The sequence below is a fragment of the Myxocyprinus asiaticus genome, chromosome 31 (genome assembly GCF_019703515.2).
Source record: "Myxocyprinus asiaticus isolate MX2 ecotype Aquarium Trade chromosome 31, UBuf_Myxa_2, whole genome shotgun sequence".
Lineage (NCBI taxonomy): Eukaryota > Metazoa > Chordata > Actinopteri > Cypriniformes > Catostomidae > Myxocyprinus > Myxocyprinus asiaticus.
In genome coordinates this window covers 41,102,834-41,120,221 of record NC_059374.1, presented here as the reverse complement: position 1 = coordinate 41,120,221, position 17,388 = coordinate 41,102,834, and the positions used below count along the sequence as shown (strand labels likewise).

At 36.2% G+C, this 17,388-nt stretch overlaps 1 protein-coding gene across 5 annotated transcripts in view; it reads right to left on the bottom strand.

Annotated features, from left to right (window-relative positions):
• The window catches only part of LOC127422596 (gastrula zinc finger protein XlCGF57.1-like), a 50,184-nt gene that overhangs the window by 25,645 nt on the left and 7,151 nt on the right, over window positions 1-17,388 (bottom strand). For 2 of the 5 annotated variants that reach the window (XR_007894197.1, XM_051666258.1), the window contains exons 2-3: window positions 4,957-5,218; window positions 2,130-2,233 (exon numbers count right to left, since the gene is read on the bottom strand). The gene's annotated coding sequence lies outside the window, so the exon portion shown is untranslated. Of the gene's footprint in view, window positions 1-2,129; window positions 2,234-4,956; window positions 5,219-10,174; window positions 16,765-17,066; window positions 17,319-17,388 lie in introns of those variants that run through there. The other 3 variants (XM_051666259.1, XM_051666260.1, XR_007894196.1) reach the window with 2 other exon arrangements.

Here is a 17,388-nt window from a genome sequence, read left to right as displayed (position 1 = left end):
TCAAATATGCTGACCTGGCAGCTTTTATTGCCTGTCTGTAGCTACAGACACTATCCTTCCATGCACTGCAAAATACCTCTACTTTTGTATTCTTCCACTTGCGCTCCATTTTCCGAGCTGCTCTCTTGAGAGCATGAGTGTGATCATTGTACCATGGTGCGGGGATTTTTTCTTTAATTTTCTTTAATCGAAGGGGGGCGACACTATCAAGAGTGCTAGAGAAGACTGTATTTATATTTTCTGATATTCAAGTTCGTCTATACTTTTTGGCCTACTGAGTATATGAGATAAATCTGGAAGATTATTAGTGAAGCTATCGTTAGTGGTTGAAAGAATTGTTCTACCTGAACGACAGTGTGGTGTAGATTGAGTAACATTAGCTGATCACAAGAGACGAGGTAATGATCTGAGATGTCATCGCTCTGTGGCATAATTTCTATAGTATCAATATCAACTCCATATGACAGTATTAAATCTAGCGTATGATTATGGCGATGAGTTGGTCCTGTCGCATTTTGTCTGACTCCAAGAGAGTTTAGAATATCGTTAAATGCTAATACCAATGTGTCATTTTCATTATCTATGTGAATGTTGAAGTCACCAACAATTAAAGCTCTATCCACTTACTATTAGATCTGATAGAAAATGTGCAAATTCAACAAGGAAATCAGAATAAGGCCCGGGAGATCTATATACTGTAGCAAGCCCAAAAGACGACAGAGATTTTTTAATTGTATCTGACGGTGTCACATTAAGCATTATTAGTTCAAAAGACTTAAACTTATATCCTGTCCTCTGAGTAGCACCAAAAACTTCACTGTAAATTGCAGCAACACCTCCTCCTCAACCCTTCAGGTGAGGCTCATGTTTATAACAATAACCTGGGGGAGTAGATTCATTTAAACTAATATATTCATCCTGTTTAAGCCAGGTTTCAGTCAAACAGAGCGCATCCAAGCTATGATTTGTAATCATTTCATTCACAATTAGTGTTTTGGTTGAAAGAGATCTAATGTTTAGTAGCCCTACCTTTATATGATGTTTGTCTTCAATTTGTTTGTTATTTTCAAGTTTGGCCTTAATAAATTTTTTTCTAAATGATTTAGTGAGGGGCTTGTGTTTTGTAGTTCGGGGAACAGACACAGACTCTGTGTGATATCTAGGTGATACAGTCTCTATGTGTTGTTGTTTATGTGATCTGTGTGACGTCTCAAGGCAGCTAGCAGATGTTCGGATTAGCCAGTTTGTCTGCTTCCTGACCTGGGCCCCAGTTTGTCAAATACTATCACTATTAAGACTATGAGCCAAATTACTAGAGAGGAGAGCGGCACCTTCCCTGGAGGGATGGAGTCCGTCTATTTTTAGCAGGTCAGGTCTACCCAAACAATTCTTCCAATTGTCTATAAATCCTATACTATTCTCCGGATACCACTCAGACATCCAGCCATTCAGTGACAGTAATCTACTACAAATCTCATCACCATGACAAGCAGGGAGGGGGCCAGAGCATATTACAGTGTCTGACATAGTTTTTGCAAGTTTACACACCTCTTTAACATCTTATGTTAAATCTCTAAATTATCTTATCGGACATCGTTAGTGCCGATATGAATAACAATTTTAGAAAATGTACGTTTAGCATTAGCCAGCACTTGTAAATTTGATCGGATGTCAGATGCTCTGGCACCGGAAATGGATTTAACAATAGTGGCTGGAGTCTCTATTTCCACATTCCTTACAATAGAATCTCCTAAAACCAGGGCTCTTTCAACATTATGCTCAGTGGGTGCATCACTGAGTGGGGAGAATCAATTGGAAACCCTAACAGGAATGGGAGAGTGGTGTCGCTTTGCTGAGTGAGTATGCCGCCGAGACATCACCCAAATGCCCTGCTGAGGGGGCTCTACAGCCGGAACCAAAGTGCATGTTTTGCCCGGCTTTTCTTTCTCACTGTCCTCCACTTGCGTTCAGATGCGTATCTCTAACTCATTAACCTTCTCTGTCAGCCTGACTTATTCCTTACATTTATTACATGTACTGTATATCCCTCACTGCTGATGGAAGAAGCTATAGTAAACATGTGGCATGCAATGGAGGAAGCAATAATATTAGCGGATGCCATGACTTACCTCAATTGTATGTTGCTGTTGTTGTTATGGTTGTTCTTGAGCGGTGAGGGATTGAGATCGATGTGAATCCCTCATGAAATTGTTTGCTGTTGTTGTGTTTGTTCCTGATAAGCAGGTTTGAGATTGATGCAATAATCCGTGTAAAACACAGAGGAGAAAATTAATGCACACAGTTGAAATGCGAGATGCAGACAAGCGGAAAAAAGAAAACGGGTGCGCGAGGTAATATACACACAGTTGAAACAGTAGGAAAAAAACGAAGCATGTGGTAAAATGGCAAATGATAAAACAATGAGCGTAGAGGAATAAGCAATGCTAAGCTGGCTGCAAGCTACAAACAAACAGACTCATGAAGCTTGCCGGCAGCAACTGGAACAGGAAACCTGTTCACCCGCTCTGATAAGATGACCACCAGTAACCATGGTTACAACAGTACTCTTCAAACCATCAGATTCATCCACGCAGAAGTGCAGAGTCGAAGCCAGACTCAAGCAATTACAAATACAATGTTCCTTCAATTAACCTGCAGTTTTATGCTTTAACCGCTAGAGGGCCAAAAGTTACATAGTGTAGCTTTAAGTTTATCTTCATGTTTATCTTCTCATAACACCATTAAATATTATCCAACGTTTCTATATAAACGTATATGTTTATCTCGGTCACAATGTTATGAATTTCTTTATCTTTATGGTACTGGAGAAATGCAGTGCATTCTTTACCGGTGTCTCCATCCGAAATGGCGGTGGGAGCGTGTTTGATGATGTGATCGTATACTATCTATAGACTATATTTAATTATTCATAATGTAATGCATTCAACTATCCAAGTACGTCTCTTAAGAATAGAGGCAAAAAAACAAAACAAAAAATTAAGCAAATTACGTTTTTTTTTAAGCAATGTTTAATTTAAATAATACAATTTCCTTTGGCAGTACCAATATATGGCTATGCTGGGTACACAAAAATGAAATCCATGCACATTTTTTATGTGTAGGCCTATGATAAGATTAAGAAATAACTTAATAGCCTGCTTGATAGTATTAAATCACGCCACAGTAGCTTCATCTCTCCAAAACTCAACATAACTGCACAAAACTACCTTGTGTTCAATGTTACATGATGCACTGTTCTTAAAGAGACAGTAACCATATTAGCAGTGTCCATAACATCTATGCCGTTTTAAGAGACACAACATGCATCAAAATTATACTGAAAAAATTCAAAATGTAAAACAAAACATGCTATTTGGAGTCTTCTGTGTTTTGCAGTATTAACATTTAATAACAATTAAACTATTTATTTAATAACATTCGAATAATGAAATTACTGAAAATGTACATTTATTTTTATGATTAAAACCATCAGCATATCTGTAAAAAGAATGAAAATGCCGATATGAAAAACAATGGTTTAATAATAATTAATTAGTAACACACTTTGTAAAAACTCAGTGAATTCAAATGTACAATCCAGAAATATTATTTAATAGCCACACTATGCAGAAGGGTTGGCACTCCTAAGAACATGTAATATTAAATTTGTATTCTGTCTCGTTTTCACGTTATTGTGGGAAAAAAACTGCATAAATGGATGTGACAGTTGAGAAAGCGGCACTTGCCTATAGACAACATGTTGAGGGAAACCATCCAAAACACTTTGAAACCAGCAGACTTTGACTTCTGAGATATCGGTATGATATCCCATTAATGCTGCATAATTTATTGAATTAAGATTTATATCGCAATATGGCTTTGTAAAATACCTAAACCATATCAATCATCATGTTATCATATTTTGTCTTTTTGTATCTTTTTATCTTGCATGTGTCTTTCACTGTGGCTCGCTTTAAATTTTGACAGTCATGTGTTCAACAGATCCAATACACTTTCAATGGAAATTATTTATTGTAAGAACAGTGAAAAAGCTTTTCTGCCTCTTTGTAAATTTTTTAAGCATTCCTCATCACTGACAAATGATTTTGATAACAAAATAAGATAAGCTGCAAAATATCGGTATCATTTTTGCCCAAAATGTTAGTTTTTTGATTAATCGGTAACACATTACAATAAGGTTGTTCAAAAAGTACAGCATTTATTAACTTTTGTTTGTTCATTTTTAATGAAAAAAGTGACATGAACAATTAACATTTTTATTTTTATAAACTAACATTAACCAAGATTAATAAACTCTAAAAAATATATTGTTCATCATTAGTTCATGATATGTAATGCATTAACTAATGTTAACAAATGGAACCTTATTGATAAGCCTTACAGATTAAACATTATTTATTTGTTTAACCATGTTATTTCACAGCTTCTATGATATTCTAACTACAACCACCAAATCTGGTGAACTGCCTGAAGCTTTGTTGCTTTAACCTGGGTCCTCATGTATATAAAATTGGCGTAGTTTTCATCATTAAATTGTGCATATGCACAAATGTTTTCAGATGTATAAAACCAAACGTATGCCAGAACCTGCACAAAGTTCCCATTATAAATAAGATAGCGGAAGATTGTGCATACATGCACATGCTTTATTCCCAACTCAATCTCCTCCCTGAAATAACCATATATGGAGTGTACAACACCTGTTTTTAGTATGCATAACCTCATCTGCATATAATTGTCATATGCATGATTCCACCTTGAACGTGTAGAACATGTAGAACCCTTTTAGCACCACACAGTGGACATTTCTCCATAAGAACTGCCACGATAATATGTGTGATGAACCACAAAATGTTGCCACAATCAGAAATTTCATGAAATCAGGCTGAATGTTCCTCAGCAGTCACTAATGAAGAATGAAAAATGGACACTAACCTATTTGTTCCTCAGTATCTTCGTGTTTTATGTTGTATGGTTCTGAATAACTCATGTCTTCACTCTCCTCTTTCACAAACTCCATCCTTTATCATATTATGTCACACAGATTTCAGTTGTTGCACCTGGAGTTCTTCGTGCTGAAGAATTTCTTCTCTTGTAGGATGATGTGGATAGGTCTATTGTCTATATTATTGGTGAATTGTTGTGGTAGTGGCTTCAGTGATGGTGTGAATTGTCATCGTTGTAAGTCCCAAACGATCTGCCAAAATAAACAACTAAACAAGTCACAATTTATATATATATATACAAATCCTGCTATTTATTCTTATACTATTTAAGCTTATTATGTTGACATGACAAAGCCAACACAATGTTATTCTACAGGCATGGTTTTGGGTTTTTCCAAAATCCCTAAACCAGGACCATATATATATAAATTGTAACTCTTCATAGCGCTTTTAAGCTACATCCACCAAAATCAGATTTCAAAATGCTTGGGATCATACACTTACCGACTTAGAAAACCATAATAGACAAAAACTAGGCATTACACACCAAATGACTGGGGAACACACACACTAATTTACTTTCATGTTGATCTGATCACAAATTCATGAGGAAACATGCACATGGAGCTGCAAGGAGCTGCATGACAGATGTAAACAAACATAGATACAGGAACTAGCTGCTGCTTTAGTTGTTAAATATGTAAATCAGATGTTTATTTTAATTGTCATACTGCTATGTTGCTTGGAACCACACCCAAGACTTTCACCCACTGTTGCACTTGTGTATATGACTGAGTGACAATAAAGGGATTTTATTTGATTTAAAAGATACAGGCCAAACACATTAAAGAATGATCTTGAGCATGAATACGCAGCCAGTATGGCCTCTAGACAATCCAATGTGATTTGAGTGCCGTTAAAAGTTAAACTCCACTTGATTGCTTGTTTCGACATTTCCATTTCTTGAGCTTCATAACCCCGTGCACTCTATTTTCATTAGCTGCTCGACGTATGACTTCAGATTTGAGCTGTGGAGCTTACGAGATTTCCTTTGTAGTCGTTGATAAATGTTTGATATTCTTGGACAAGATAGAATCATAGTATCATAGGGTAAGAAATCCTTGTTGGCATCCATCATACACTACATCCTCAAACTCTGCAGACTGGAGCTGACTAGCCCCAACTTATACCAACTCAGCCCAACAGAAAATAAGGGCTAAAATTGGCATATATGTTGTTTAGTGTAATCCAGCCTTTACAGTTTTCCCCTTGCGGACAATCAAAATCTGAAAAATACAATAAACTTACACTGATGGAATGTTCAAATGGGCCAAGACTCCGTCAAGGAATGTTAGTGATATCAAACTCCATCTGTAAAAACACACTCACACATCTAAGGCATGAATGCCCTCTCTCTCTCTCTCTGTTTTTCTGTTTATCGATCCATCAGTTACACACTGTCTACACTGGAAGCGTCAAAGTAAACATTAGAAATGACATGCAAAAAGCACGGGCCAATCAGCTTTGAGCTCGAGTAGACTTCAGCGATGGTTAAATGGGTGAATAAACTATCTTTATTTTCAATGGAAACCTACTGGTTTAAACATTTACCTATTATATAACTATCATTATGTTACTGTTGTTAAAATTGTGTGTACATGTGGTTGGAAACATACGATTTAGTAAACCAGAAAGTCTCTTTCTTAACCTTGTGCGACCCCACGTCCACATGCGTGGACATTGCATTTTGGCTTTGCTATACACAATGCATAATTTCATTTCATTTAAACCGACTGATCTCAGTTCAGGAGACTCTGTGCTATCAGTAAAAGGTTAAACTTTTGAAGCAGGGAGTCATGTGACAAAACAACATTGCGGTGATCGCAGAGGAGTTTGTCTTTGGTTGAAACGGTAACAAAACTACATCTGGTAAGGAACCTAATTACGTTTTTACGTTTAAACCAGTTTGAGTCAAAAGATTAAAGTCTCTAGTTTCACATGATATGCCATTTTTTAAACTTGAGCAATTTAACGTGAAATGGCATGCTGTTAAACACAATGACCATATACGTGGACTGTATGCCTTTCATTTAAAATATCCTATATTCACTGCGCATTTTCACATTGAGAATTAATGGATGCATCCAAAAACTGGAAATTTTTTCTTTCAGAGGCTTTATATGGAGTTAGGATGAAAATAAGGTTCTTTCCGAACTGTTCTGAGACCAGTGCAGGCAGACAGCTTACTGGAGGTTAAGTTATTCACTAAATAGGGAGCAAGGGAGCATCCTATAGCTCTCTATGCAGCTAAGTGCACTCACTCCTAAAATCAGACCAAAAGTTCAGTTTCAGGCTGCAGATGATGTTTGGATCACTCAACATGTTTGACAGACATGTGACAATGATAATCAGTACATAGATTCAGAATTTATAATGTATCATTTTATTTTAACATGGTTGGCATTGATTGGACGAAGCTGGACATTACTTTGAATCAGAATTAATTATGCTAATTTCTGATGTAATGTCTGTCTCAAAAACATGAATAACCAACACTCCTGGAAACAAACAATTTGATTAAAAAAATAATAATAATATATATATATATATATATTTTCTATAGCTTGATATAATTTAAAATTTCAAAACTTGGTCTCACTGTCCACACATGTGGACATACATTTTAAGGAAAACTATTCGGTCTTTAAAAAAAAAAAAAGTAAAATAAAAATAAGTTTCTTTGGTGCTACTAGTTACCAATAAAAAAGGGAAATGAAAAATGCACAGCAGTTACACAGGGGTCTCGGGAGTTTAATGTAATTGTACAGAAAATATTTCACGTCCATAGCATTCATAAGCGCTATGAGAGAAGCTCGTTCACGATGTTGTTTCAGCGCTATAAACAACTCAAGTTCTCACATGGACAAGTGTGCCTCTGTAAAAAAGCTTTTCTCATGCACTCATGAATGCGCAATGGACGTCAAGATTTTCCCTGAAAAATTACTTTGTGGATCGTTTCTCACCAAACCGAACGTTCGCTTTCAGAAGACTTGGAATATGATGCACGAGCCGCATGGACTACTTTTATGCTCCTTTTGGGTCCTTTTTTAAGCTTTAAAGTTAGACGACAACAACAGATTCTAAACAAAGTGTAATGCAATTACATCACAATTTATTGTTCCAACATCACCGCCAGGAGGGTGAGTATATGATGGCAAATTGTATTTTTTGGTGAGCAATTACATATACAAACATTGCTCCTGCAAGCACTATAACTTTTGTATTTATTCTATTTTTGCATGTTCAATAAGCACATAAACCCAGTTAAAATGTTTTATTTATATAAGCACAGAAAGCATACAGAAAATAACAACAATGTAGGCCTAGTTACAAATAGATTCATTTCAAAGAGTTTCAAAGGGGGCGTGACCCAAAACAAAATTGAGAACCGTTGGATTAATGCAAACTAATTACACAGCAGGAATACTTACAAAATTTATTTCTAACAAAATGACAGTTTTCAATAAACATTTTAATGCACACTATAAGAGTTGACTAGTTACAGTTCCAAACACAACAGCACTTTTTTTACTTTTTTAACCTCATGCCTAGCAAGTCTTTTCTTTTTTTAAATAACATTCAACAGTTATGATTAATCAAATTAAATTGTTAAAGATACAGATGGAGTTATTATAGACCGATGTTGTCAATGTTTGCCAAATGCTACCAGAGTAAATGTGCATAATTGCACAACTAGTGGCAATTTTAGAGAATTAACCTCTCAGATGATAGAACGCTTTTGCTAGAAACTCCATAATTGGTCTATCCTGTTGGCTACAATCTCATACTATTTATTTGAAAGTGCTGAACCTGATGAATTTTGCTCACTGGGACAATTTTTATGATTGCGAAGACTCCGTGTCGAGGTGAAACTTCTCCCACACAGAAGGCAGTGGTACGGTTTCTCTCCAGTATGCGCTCTCTCATGTACTTTCAGAGTCATTGATTGAGGGAAACTCTTGTCACAATAGGAGCACTTGTAAGGTTTCTCTCCAGTATGAGTTCTCTGGTGCTTTTTCAATTGGCTGGAATTGACAAAGGCCTTCCCACACTCCAAGCAAACATGATCTTTTACACCAGTATGTCTTTTCTGATGATCTTTCATACTCTGCAGCCATTGAAAACTCCTTCCACAAAATGAACACAAGTAAGGCCGTTTGTCAGTATGAACTCTGAGGTGTATTTTAAGATTTGACGGTAACATAAATGTTTTTCCACAGTGATCACATTGAAATGGCCTTTCTCCAGAATGACAGTGGAGATGATTTTTGAGAGCCTGTGAACGTGTGAAACTTTTTCCACACAGAGGGCACGTGTAAGGCTTCTCTCCAGTGTGAATTCTCAGGTGACACGTCAATTGTTTTTTTATTTTGAAACTCCTTCCACAATGAGTGCATGTGAAAGGCTTCTCTCCAGTGTGTATTCTTAGGTGATCCTCAAGGTTACCTTTATATCTGAACCTCTTTCCACACTGAAGGCAGGGGAAAGGTTTTTTGGCTTGTGAAGACTTTTTCACAACGAAGTACACCGTTTGTGTGCAAATGTAAGATACTTCTCCAGGTATGAAGTTAGAAGATGTCTGATCCTGATGTTTCTCCTCCACTTCATTCAGTTCTTGACTTTCCTCTTTCACTTCCACGATGTCTAAAGTAAACAATAAATTACCAAAGTCAATTCAAGATGGACAAACATGAAATTGTGATACTAAACTGAAAAATGTACTTTTCATGTTGCAGTAATATCACGAAACCTGGTAGACAACTGCTATACAAGATTAGGATCTATGTGCATTTATTATGTCATTTATCCCGCTGTTAATTAATTTTTTATTTACTTAGTCATTAAGCAGTCAATAATGAAGAATAAAAAATGGACACCAACCTGTTATTTGCTCAGTATCTTCATGTTTTAATTGGCATGACTCTGGATAACTCACGTCCTCACTCTCTTCTTTAACAATATCCATTTTTTCCATATTTTATTACATAGATTTCAGCTGTTACACCTGGAGTTCTTCCTGCTGGTCTGAAGCACTTCTCTTGTAGGATGATGGGAAAATTCACAGTTTATTGGCAAATTGTTGTGGTAATTGCTTAACTGAAGGTGTGTATAGCCATCACTGTGAGTCCCAAAAGATCTGCCAAAAAAAAAAAAAAAAAAAAAGTGACCAGATTTGTGTTTTTATACAAATAATGTCTAATGTTCGAAAGACAAAGCCAATATAATGTTTACCTACAGACAAGGTTTGGGGTTTTTCCAAAATACCTAGACCAAGACCAAATGTATCAAACTCCTCTTAGAGCTTTCATGCAACATCCACCAAACTTGGTACAGACCTTCAGACTGTTCTGACTTAGTGTGTTAAAGCTTTTCGAACTGATTGGACTTAGAGTTGTCCTGTAGATACAGTCAGCCACAAGTAATACACTGGTGGAATGGTTTAGCATGGAGGAAAGCGAAGCCGTTATCATATGTACTCATTCATTCCCATGAGAAAATCAGGGAGAAATCTCCGATATTTGTAGCTTTTTAACACCGAAAAACATGAGCTTTTGTGTAGTTTTCTGCACTTCAGAGAAAGCCAAAAAAACAATTGCATTTTTAATCGCCTTCCAACTGACAAAAATGGAAACCTTCAGAAGGCGACTGCTATCAGCTATCAGAGGTCTGCACGGGCCTTAAAATGAAACGTGAACCCGTCTTGTACCAAAGACCATGTGACCCGGCCCGAATGGTCCCATCAGATTTTAAGCACGAACCACAGCCGAACCCAAAATTGCTCTCTCTTTTTAATTCCTTCTCCAAGCAAGTATTGTTGCAATAAGCTATATTTTATATAAACATATTTGGCAACATTGATAACTGTTTAGTAACTGTAAACATAGTTTTAACAAGGCACAGCTCACTAGAGCAGATAGAAAAAAAAAACATTGGCTTACCATTTATCAAGCGCCAAAACTTTGCTTGGTGCAGAACAATCTGGAATAACGTGTCAGTCACCTCTTTGCAGCCTGAACTTGTTCAGAATGTTGAATCTGCGCTAAAAACAAGCTAGACGCAGCACATCCAATGAAACAGAACACAGGTGTCTCGACAAGCGTTTTGGAAACTTGTAGTCAGAGGTGGGTTAAGTACCCAAAATCTTTACTCAAGTAAAAGTAGTAATGTAAAAAACGACTCGAGTAACAAAGTATCCAATTAAAAGAATACTCAAGTAGCGAGTAACTAGTTACTTCCACATAAAACATAATGGACGATTATGCCCCAATATTCCAATACATATTACAGATTTAACGTCTTACAGAATAATAATAACAATTATACTAATAATAATAATTATTATTGGAAATTGTCATCATACACCCTCATGTTGTTTCAAACCATATGACTTTCTTCAGTGCAACACAATTAAAGAGATGTCAGAGGGAATGTTAGCCTTATAGTCACCATTTATTGTCACTGCATGTTTTTTAACTCCATATTTTAAAGTCAAGTTTAAAGTCAGTCTTAAATGTTTTAAAGTTTAAACGTCAGTCGCTAACATCGTCTATTATCTTTTTTGGGTTCCACAAAATACAGTCACACAGGTTTGGAACAACATGAGGGTGGGAAATGATTAATTTATGGTTAAGGATGCTAGTCAGATTCAGACGAATCTGTCAATTAGAAGAGAATTTTGGAAACCAGTCTCTAGTAATTATTATGGTGAAAAACGTTAATGTCCCACAGGCCCAATTATACTGTATGTAATACTGTATAAAAAGAAACAAGATCATGCTTTATTAACACCTACTGTAACTATTTCAAAGTTCTGTATGGATACTTAGATCAGTGTAGTTACAGTATTTTCAGTGTCGAAAGAATTTAGACCATTATTTCTGTACTCTAAGGGTAAACTGCAACTTATCTCTGTATTTGGAAGCGTGTTGGGCTTATTTAAGTTCAGAGCTTGTTTTTTGTTGTCCATGAGAAAAATTCATCGCATCTGTCAAACGCAGAAATGCTATGCAGGTGCAGACATACTATCAGCTCATGCACCAGAATTCAAGCACGCGATTTTCAAAGCATAAGATATTTACACTTAACGCAGATGTTTACATGGATTTAGGAACTGATATTTTGCAGCACTGATTTAAAATATATTCTTATAAACTGAGGTCATAAGAGCCCATAGTTACAGTATCTCACTGAACACAGACAAGCCCACTTTATCATAATCGCCAAAACTTACCAGGCTGCAATTTTAATCTTGGAATATCCACTTGTCTTGGTGTAAAATTAAGGCACTGCATGATGAAAAAAAAAAAATTTCATGGTGTGGAGCGAAGAAAGTGTTTATTTGACGTGCTTGCAGTTGCTGCAGTGGACTCGACTCCAATGACAGAGTGCAGTCGTAAAAGTCCCTTTCAAAAATTTCTCAAGATTTTTTTTTTTTTACACGTATTAAATTAAAACCAGTAATGTAACGACAGTAACGTCGCCCATTTTAACGAAGTATTTTTTTTTCATTAGAAATTACTCGAAGAGTGAAAAGTACCCATCTTTAAATGTACTCATAAAAGTACATTTTCTTCCAAAAAGATTCTCAAGTAAATGTAACGGAGTAAATGTAGCACATTACTACCCACCTCTGCTTGTATTTCTTTTTAACTTGACACAGTATCTAAAAAAAATGTGCCAGTCCTGATCGAGATGCTAAAGAAACAGCGAAACGTGGTGCAACAATCAAAGACATCCGTCCAGCATGTGTTTACATGGGAAAACAATGGAAAAACAGAGCAGATGTGCACAAAAACGCAATCGGTGGGAAAGGCCCCTTAAGGCCTGGGTATACTTTGTTTTTCTGCGTTCAGGATTGGATTGCTTTCCTGAGTATACTCTATTGACCCTGAGTGCAGATGGACTTGTTTGACAGATGTGCACTAAAACTGCTTTGTTATTCTGTTTTAGCATGGTCAATGGCAGGTGCACAAGCAAGGACTGTCCGCATGTTGAGAAAATCTGGGCCACACGCGGACAGTGCGGGGAGCGATCAGCAACGCAGACAACCGAAGTTTATTTTGGCCTTTACACCATCTACACCAGATGCGACAACAGCAAATAACTCCCATTATAATCAATGATGCTGTCTACACTGGATGCGTAAGGGCACTTACACACTAGAGAAAGCTCAGACGGAGCGTTCGACGCATGTGAAAGATCCGTTTGGAAGGCGTGTACCCGAGGGATGAGGCGGTTCAGTTTGAAACCAATCAGCAATCCAGTGCTGATCACGGATAGAGACAGACTATTTAAAATATATCTTTGACAATGTACCAGTAAACATGGAAACACTTCTCCAGGCTCTCGCTCTACAATTACTACCAGTGAAAGTTTAAATGCTCTCAATTTTGGTCACATGATGGATCATTACTACTGCAAAAACTTGCATTTTCCTTCTCCATCCTTCGGATGTACCATCCCCATTGAAATCAATGTATTTGCAGGGTTCTCTGATGCAGCCTAAACTCTACTAACCAAGCGCCCTTAGTTGCACAGACAATTAACAGCCATTTTGCATTGCACATGCTGCCGCTACTCTAGACAACAAGACAAATAAATAGTTTAGAAAGTTCCTTGACATGATTGGAGTGGAGTACTGCTTATATTGTTTTTTTAATGCTTCTAATATTTCTCGTGGAACTGTAAGTTTAGTTTGACAAGGTGTTAAATAAATAGGGTTTCTGACTGTTACTGTAAAATGTTTAGATACACAATACTAGGTATGACTAGCACTGTCTTTACTGCCAAACGAACTACTTCAGTAGAAATGACGGTAGGCCTAGTTGTTGTTATTTAGCAAATTACTGCATTTTATTTTCATGTTTAATAAAATATATTTCATCCCCATCGTAACTGAATCACCCTTTGTTTTTTATAGATGGTTTTATTGTATGCCTGCTATTTTAACGTAATCAAAATTTATACCTAGTTGTCTGCTGAGGCAGTAAATTCGAATATAAAAATAATTAAATGTCTTCCAATAAAATCGGATCAGCCATACCACGTTTCATTACTAAATTTGTAGGTTAGAAGATAAAAATTTGGTTACGGGTTTGTCTCATTTGTTTGAAGTGCAAAAAACGACACAACATCTTTGTCATGTTTTCGTTGTTAAAATAACCAAATCTATCCTATGTTTCTCCTCATAGGAATGAATAAGTAACGAGTGGGCGTGGCCTCCTTGAAGACTGTATCTATAGTGGACAATAAGAAATCCCCTAGACTTTCAACGATGGCATGTTCATACAAGCCAAGGCTAGGTTACAGAATTTTTCTGATTTAAAACTCATGCTGTTTTAATATACCTCATTTTATTATTGCAATAAATAAGAAACTGGAAGAAATCTTAAATGGTAGAGAATGGCGCTACAAGTTTTAACTTTGAATTTACATTCATTTGTATAAGCAGCGCTTAAATAGTACTGTCACTTTAAGAATAGCAACAGTTCCATAAGCATCTATGGGCTGAGTGCACATTAAGGAGGGAGAACTCGCAAGGTTTCTTTACCGTGGTCCATGCTGTGTGTAATTAAATTAAAAAATTTTTTTTGTTTTTTTTACTTTTTGATGAAGAACTGACTGTAAAGTACAGAAAGGATATTAAGAGACATTATTCAATAAAAGTGGAGTGTGTGGATTTACTATTTTATGGACACACATTGCATGAAATGTTCCAGTTTAATTTCAAGTATGCAAAACAAAGCAATTTTCCAGGACCTTGTGCAAACCCTGTAATTAGTGTAGAAAAAAAAAAACAAGAGATAATTTGGTATTTGACAGGTCGTTTCATTTATGATCACATGGACAGAAAAATTCTGAAATATTTTGAAATATCAAAATATTTATGTTTTTTTTTATTTTTTCCTTGATATGGTTTGCCATATTTCTAAATTTGATATATTGTCCCATCCCTAATCAAAGTATCCTTGAAAGGTGAGTCTTGATTCTGCGCCTGAAGAAATACAATTTCAATATAAATTGAAAAGGATCTGCACAACAAAAGATTTTGGTTCTTTGTTTATTTCTTGTAATTTCATGTACATAAGCACTACATTCAAACAAGAAATAAAACACATTCCAGCTTGACTGATTAATGCAAATTACACAGTAGGGATACTGGTCTGACAAAAATTACATTTTTACATACAAATTTTTTTCGACAATGGTAACATTTGGCTAGTCAACAACTCTTACAAACACAAAAGCACTCTTTTAGGGGCCGTTTACACGACAACGTTTTCAACTAAAAACAGAAATCTTTTTATGCGTTTTGGCTGTTCGTTTACACGACAACGGCGTTTTGGGGCCTGAAAACGCAAACTTTTGAAAACGGGTTTCAAAGTGCAAGTTTTTGAAAACGATGCCATTATCGTCTCCGTGTAAACATACAAAAATGCAAATTTGTGAAAACGATGACGTCATGCGCACACGTATTACGTGTTCAGTCTATAGGCATGTGCGAGACATTCAAAACTACAATGGCGGACTACAGGACTGTGTTTGTGCTGCTCAAGATTTTGAGTTTATTCACTCTTCTCCAGCAAAGTGTAGATTTACTGCATCACTACTACAACCAGCAATCGCCATCTTCATTGTTTGTATTCACCGCTCCGTGGAAGAATGCTTATGTGCGCAGGCGCGTAGTGTTCCTTTACAAAGTGACATCGCCAACTACTGGCCTGGCATGCATAATACAGCATTTTTAGTTGTTTTCGCGGATCCGTGTGAACGGGGATCGTTTTGACAACGTTGTCATCTGTACGCGAAACTTTTCAAAAACGCAAAAGGAAAAACTTCTCCGTTTTTAGTACATCGTTATCGTGTAAACGTACCCTGAGTCTATTTATCTTACTGCAAGCAAGTCTTTTCATTTCTCAATGACTTTTGACGGCTATAATTATTAACGTTTTTAAAGTAATAGATGGAGATATAACAGACTGACGTTTTCCATATTCAGTCTATGTATCCTGGTGGCTTTAACCTCATACTATTTCATTGAAACCGTTGAACCAGAAGATGAACTTTGCTCACTCTGAAAATGTTCTGAATGGGAGTGAAAAGACTCAATAATTGGGTGAAACTTTACTCATGGTGTGCAAGTGGTACGGTTTCTTTTCAGTATGAACTGTCTTGTGTTTTCAGATGCACTGACTGAGTAAAATTCTTTCCACAAAATGAACACAAGTAAGGCCTTTTAGTTGTGAGAGCAACAAAGTTATTTAGTGATCATCCATATTGATCACAGTTAAATGGTCTTTTACCAGAGTGATGGCGGAGATGACTTATGACTGTAAGCATGTGTGAAACTTTTTCCACACAGATGACACGTGAATTTTAATGTGACTCTTGAGGTGTTCTTTTAGTCTGAAACTCGTTCTACACTAAGGGCACGTGTAAGGCTTTTCTCCAGTGTGAATCTTAATGTGATTCTTCAGGACTTTTTTAGTCTGAAACTCGTTCTACACTGAGGGCATGTGAAAGGTTTCACTCCAGTGTGTATTTTTAATGTGATCCTCAAGTTTACATTTAAATCTGAAGGTCTCTCCACACTGAAAGCAGGTGGAAAAGTTTTTGGCTTCTATTCTTTGTGAGAAATTCTTCTGTCTGTGAGAAAGATTCTTCTTCTTGTATGAAGATTTCTGTTCCTGATGTTTCTCCTCCACTTCATTAAGTTCCTCTTTCACTTCCATTATGTCTAAAATATACAATAAATTAGCGAATTTAATTTGCTCAAAAGGTGATATGAAACTAAATATACATGAAAAGCAGAAATGAACAGATGTCATTTCTTTGTGATCCTAGATTGCAAAATGTAATTTTCAAGTTACAGTAATTTAAAACCTGGAGGTCATGATTACTTGGCCATTTGTTAAACTATTTTTTTTTTTCACAGCTCCTATAATTTTCTAACTACAGCCACCAAATCTGGTGAACTGCATGAAGTTTTGTTACATGAATGTTCCTCAGCATTCAAAAATGAAAAAAAATGCCACCAACCTATTTGTTCCTCAGTATGATCATGTTTCATTTGGAATAACTCATGTCCTCACTTTCCTCTTTAACAAACTCCATCTTTTCCATAGTATATCACACAGATTTCAGTTGTTACACCTGGAGATCTTCCTGCTGGTCTGAAGCACTTCTCTTGTAGGATGATGGGAATATTCACAGTTTTAATTGGTAAATTGTTGCGGGAGTGGCTTTACTGAGAGAGTGAATTGTGATCACTGTAATGGATGCCCAAAGGTTCTGCCAAAATAAAAGTAATCAAATTAAAAAAAAAAAAATTATACAGTATATTCTCATTTTATTCTCACAT